This window comes from Rhinopithecus roxellana, chromosome 19 (assembly GCF_007565055.1).
Source record: "Rhinopithecus roxellana isolate Shanxi Qingling chromosome 19, ASM756505v1, whole genome shotgun sequence".
Taxonomy (NCBI): Eukaryota; Metazoa; Chordata; class Mammalia; order Primates; family Cercopithecidae; genus Rhinopithecus; species Rhinopithecus roxellana.
In genome coordinates, this window is record NC_044567.1 from 65,156,032 (window position 1) to 65,162,007 (window position 5,976).

Below are 5,976 nucleotides of genomic sequence, written 5' to 3' on the forward strand. Positions count from 1 at the left end.
TGGGATTACAGGCGTGAGCCACAGCACCCGGCCAGGATTTTTTTTTTTTTTTCAATAAATACATGCTGATTTATAACAGGGATAAGATGGCTTCTTGGGGGATAAATTCAAGAGGAGTTGAGAATGTTTTATTCATTTATGATGTCCCTTTCCTGGAAGGGAGGATAGCAAGATGTAGGACAAGCTAAAATCACCCCCTATTTAAAAAAAAAAAAAATTCACCTCCAAGTAGTCCCGGGTAGGGGACAGAATAAAATATATATATATCTGCAATGATTCCTAACTATTTTTGAATACAGAAACTTGGGAAGGGGTTTCTGTCGGTTTCATGAGAAAGGCACAACTTTCAGATAGTGTTGGGGAAGGGTATAAGGTCCTATGCAGGCTGGCCCCTTAGCCCACAGATGCCAAGATGATGTCTACTGGCAGCTCCTCCAAACTTCTGGGTGTCAACTGCATTGTCACTGTGTCCAAAAGCAGCAGCCGAGAGTGCACTGGGATGTCATGACCACCCCAGAACACACCAGCCAGGAGCAACATGTGGATGTTCTTGTTATCCGGCACTTTGACCTCTCACAAGGGTTCATCCCCAAGAACTTCACAATATTACCCACAGCCTCTTCAAGTGTCTTGATGGCAGACAAGCTGAACGTTTCCTCCTTCTTAAATTCATCCCCTACCCCATCCCAGGCTGCTTCGAAGTTCAGTTTCTTGACTTTTGAATGTGATCAGCTACAGTAACTTCCAGATCTTCCAGCACATACTCATCCTCATAGCCTTCGTCATCCGTCTCCCCAGTGGTGGGATCACAGTCCTTGACAGTGAGCTTCATCATGCAGCTGAATGTGCAGGTTGTGGCATCTTCTTTGGGCAGTGCCACCAGTGTGTAGCAGGTCCCAGGCTGGTTGTAGGGCAGGCTCTGGGTAGGCACGTAATAGAGCACCTCATAGGCCTCAGTGGGCTCCATCTGCACTGTGACATTCTCCAAGGTCTGGTCATTGACTGTGTTTGTGCAGTCAAACTGAAACACCATGTGGTTGGTGAAGGTGTGTTTGGTGCAGCAGATGACATACCCCCGTCTCTGACTCGGTGAGGGCCATGGGCTCAGGCGAGGACTTGTAGAAGGGCCCAAGTCCCCGGAACTCTGGCATCACCGCCAACTGCTCCTGAAAGATCTCCTGCCTGGTAGCTGCCACTTTCTCAGGCTGTTTGACAGCTGTGATGGGAGCACTTTCTGTTCTCTGCTCTGCTGTGGGTGCCATGAGGCAGAGGTCATGACTTGAGGTCAAAAGGTTTTTCTGATGGTTCTAGAGTGTACTGCTGCAGAGCCCTCTCCAGACCAGGATGGACACAGTTAGACCATTTAGGATATAGCCTGCATTGAGGGCCTTCTGCTTCTGCTCCAGGACATTTAGGTAGAAGGTGGCTCGGTCCCTTACTTCATTGCCATCATCCATCACACAGCTCTTCAGCAACACCAAGATCCTGGGTAACATCTCTTCATTCTGGGCTCCAATCTTGGCCAGAGCACTCACAACACCTGCCCGGACCTCCTCATGCTCCAAGACCACTCGGTTAGAGATGAAGTGGATGTACTTTGAGGGATTGGTGGTCTTGGACCCCTCCTGGCCCAGGAGATGTAGAATATGGGTGGCCAGCACTGTGAACTCGCAGTCCTCGATGAACTCGCACAAATGTGACAGCCCTGTCTCCTTGCTCTCTCAGTTCTCCTCAATGATGCTGATGATGCAGTCCATGGTGGTACACTCGTACTCAAAACCACCCTCTTCCCACAGCATGTTGAACAGGAAGTTCATGAGGATGGCATGTTTGTGAGGATACTTCTGACACAGGTCACTGATAGCCTGGACAACCACCACCTTGAATTCATCTAAGATCTCTGACATGAAGGAGGAGAACTGCTTCATGAGGTGGTCAATGCTGCTTTCACTGCCCCTCTTAAGGAGGGTGATCATGGCCAGCATGGCACTGCTGCGGTTTGAGTCTGTGACCAGGTTCTCCAGATCCAGATTACAAGCTGTCACAGCTGACAGATGCTTCATGGCAACCTTACTGAGGGTGGGAACAGCAGCATAGTGGAGAGCAGCCTTGGGTGAGCTGCAGAAAAACTGGAGCACTGACACAGCAAGGGGCAGCTCTTTGGCACTGCAGCCTGGCAGATTGATAATGACCAAGGCGGCTTTGTACACCACCATCTTGTGCTTGTTTCTCAAGCAGCTGTCGATGAAGTCAAACAGTGGGCTGTCATGGCTGCCATCCTCCTCTTCCAGCTGCTTGTTGGCCACCCAGATCATCATGCAGTAGGCAAAGGGAGACTTAAGGCTGTGCCAGGTGACCTTGCTGATCATCTTATTGGTGGCCAGGTGGTCATTCCTACACACATGGTACAGTAGCCCTAGTGCATGGTACTGGACCATGATCTTATCACTGGATGCCGCCTCCTGAGCCTCATTCACCCAGTGCTTGACCACGTCAAAGCTGCACTTCAGCAGGTGCAAGGAAGACATGAGGGCAGAGTTGGAGACACTGGGCACCTTGTCCACAATGGCTTGTTTCATGTAGCACTCAATAGCCTACAGCATGGTGCTATCAGTGATCTGGCAGAGGGCTCGCACGGCCAGGCCCTGGTCGTTGTCCTCTTTCCCAGTCATGTATTTTGTTAGGCTGCTGGTGACAATGATGACATCCTCTGTGATGCAAGACATCTCCTTGATGGTCAAGTAGCACATCCGATGGAGTGTGGGATCATTGGACTGAAAGAGCTTGGTCATGGCAAAGAAGGCCTCGGTCGCTTCCGTGGTCCCCAGTTGCTCCCCCTGGTTTATAGGATAAAGAATCTTGGTGAGGATGTGGACACATTTCCAAGGGTTGATGGGAGTTTCATTAAATACACTGGCCACCTGGAGTACGGCAGTCTTCTCAAGGTGCTGGAATGGGTTGGAGCCTCCACCTGACTCCTCGTCCTTCTTGTCGAATTTCTTCAACATAGTGGAGTTGGTGGGGTGCAATGCAGCAACACAATGCTCAAGGGGCACGGCACAGAGTTTTTTTGTTTGTTTGTTTGTTGTTTGAGACAGAGTCTTGCTCTGCTGCCCAGGCTGAAGTGCAGGGGTGCAATCAGCTCGCTGCAACCTCCGCCACCCAGGTTCAAATGATTCTTGTCCCTCAGCCTTCCAAGTAGCTGGGATTTACAGGCATGCACCACCATGCCCGGCTGCCTGGCTAATTTTTGCATTTTTAGTAGAGACAGGGTTTCATCATGTTGGCCAGGCTGGTCTCAAACTCCTGGCCTCAAGTGATCAGTCCGCCTCGGCCTCCCAAAGTGCTGGGATTATAGGCATGAGCCACCGTGCCTGACCAAGAAGGAGATTTTCATTAGATACCAACAATAGGAGGCTGGCTTATTTTATGATGTCTAATATCCTTAACAAAATGTCAAATGTTTTTGAAACATGGTAGATACAATTAAAATCCCCTGTGAACCTCTCCTGAATCTCATTCCCTTGTCTTTTTCTGTATGTGTAACCATTTTTTAAATGTATTTATTCTTTTACTACATGTGTATGTATATACAAATAATATGTGAAATTTCACCTGTTAAGTAAAAAATGAAAATTAAAACATTTGAAGTACCAGATTGTGCAGTTCTTTCTGCAATTTGTCCTATCTTGTCTTTTTCAGATTTATCCATGTGGATTCCTATAGCCCCTGTTTATTCACTGTAAATTCTGTAAAGAAGTCTATTGTAGGTGTTGTTTTATATACTTTGCCCATCTTTCTATTGAGTCGTCTTTTTCATATTGAATTTGTTAAGGAAAAATAATTCAATGACACTTGTTAACACACAGTAAGGAAGACTTTATTCAGGACCACCTGGATGGGCATAGGGACCACTCGATGGGGTCTTGGAGTGGGTGAGAGAGAGAGATTGGGCTCAACTCTGAATACTGCCTGGGCAAGTGAGAGTTTATAACCAAGGAGCAGGGTGGCAGTCAGTGGGTGGAAAATTACTAAAAGGAAATATTACAGGTAATGAGAATTCTGGTTAACCGCACCTAACGGGACTCTTGCTAAAGACAGGCCAAGGTGACCCAACATTACCTGGGAGATGGTGCAGAGTGAGGAATGTGATCAGACATCCAGGTGATCAGAGCATAGAGGCCGGCAGCACTGGCTAAACTGACTTGACCGGGTTCTTTGCTAAAACTAGATTTATAAGGAAGCGCACAGATGAGCCCGGGACAAGGTTCAGGAGCCTGACTAAAGTTTGGTCAAGCAGAGAGTCTTTATCAAATTATAGGAGTTCTTTCTACTTTTCAACACTAATTCCTTCAGTCCACCAAAGTACTCTCTTCTAATCAACACCAACTTCCCAAATGAACCCAGTGGCATTTTAGGGTCTTTGCCTCCTCACCTCCCCTCTGACTTTGTTGACATCATGTGTGTAGGATGTGATGTGGACCTCCCTTCCCCTGACACTCCTGCCTTCACTCACTTTGGAGACCTGCCCAGTTCTGATCCCCACCCCTTTATGGCATCTTCACGTCAGTTCTTCCCTGTTCCCCTTTCCGAGGTTCTCCCGAGGATTTCGTGGTCCACCCTCTGCCCTTTTCACTCTGTGGTCACTCCCTTGCAGAACTCAGCGTTTATGGCTGCTTCAGTCCTCAGTTCTCCGCGGGCAGCTCCCAGTGTTTGTCCTGTGGCCTATTCTAGGATCTACTCCCGTCCTTCCCACCTGCCTAGGGGATGACGTCACTTGATAGTCCACCCAATGTAGAGAGAACTGTCTCACCTTTAATATATTGTCCCCTCCCCTTTCTCATTTCCCATAGCTCCTCTCCTCCCAGTGTTTTAAGTATAAGAGACTTTCCAGCAAGGAAGGACTAGTTTGAGAAACTTTAAACGGCACATATCAGTTTAACAGAAAAAAAAAAATTTGCGGGAAAATCTACCCTGTGATCATGGCATTCCTGGATAATCAAGGAGCTGGATTCAGGAAGAATGGTACCTACTGGAGCAGGATTTTAGTGTCCAGAATGTGCCTTGTTTTTTAAACTTTTTTAATTTTAAAATATTTAATTGTCAAATGAAGATTGCATATATTCAAGGTGTACAACGTGATGATCAATATACATTGTATCATGATTACCAGAATCCAATTAAGGAACACACCCCTCACTGCCTTTGCTGCACCTGAGATTCAGAGCTGGTTCCTTTTGACTCAGTTTGCACCCTGTGACCGACATCTCCCCATTGCATCTCCTCTCCGTTTTTATTTCTTCCTTTGAATTGGCTTTGCTTGCATTCTCTTTTCTCTCTATTTTGTAATGACTTTTTTACCATTTAATCCGCGGAAGTATCTTTATTGTTTCTGTTTGTACCTGATTGCTGTGGGTTGAATTGTGCCCTCCCAAAAAGATACATGATGTTGCAGTCCTGATCCCCGTACCTATGAATCAGATCTTACTTGGAAATCAGGTCTTTGAGATGTAATCTAGTTAAGATGAGGTCTTGCTGAATTAATGTGGGCTCTAATCCAATGGCTAGTGTCCTTGTAAGATGAGGGGAACTTGGACAGAGACGCACAGAGATGAGAACACCCTATGAAGACATGCAGAAAGAAGGCCAGGCAAGGATGGAAGCAGAGATCAAAGACCAGGGAGCAAGCCTGGGCACACCAAGGGTTGCTAGCAGCCCAAGAAGCTGGAAGGGAGGCATGGAGCAGCCTCTCCCTTGGAGCCTCCAGAAGAACCAACCCTGCCGATGCCTTGATTTCAGACTTCTGGCTTCCAAACGGTGGGAGAAGAAATTTCTATTGTTTTAAGTCACCCAGTTTATGGTACTTTGTTGCTGCAGCCCTAGAAAACCAACGCAAGTGAGAGTTTATAGTCAAGGATGATCATTGAAATTGTTAAAGCAAAACAGTGACAGGCCACGTGTGGCGGCTCACGCCTA

At 47.1% G+C, this 5,976-nt stretch overlaps 1 pseudogene across 1 annotated transcript; it reads right to left on the bottom strand.

Annotated features, from left to right (window-relative positions):
- Window positions 1–393: 393 nt before the first annotated feature.
- Window positions 394–3,008, bottom strand: LOC104681431 (annotated as a pseudogene). Its single transcript, XR_004054998.1, has one exon. The product of XR_004054998.1 is annotated as a coatomer subunit gamma-1 pseudogene (transcript).
- Window positions 3,009–5,976: the final 2,968 nt, after the last annotated feature.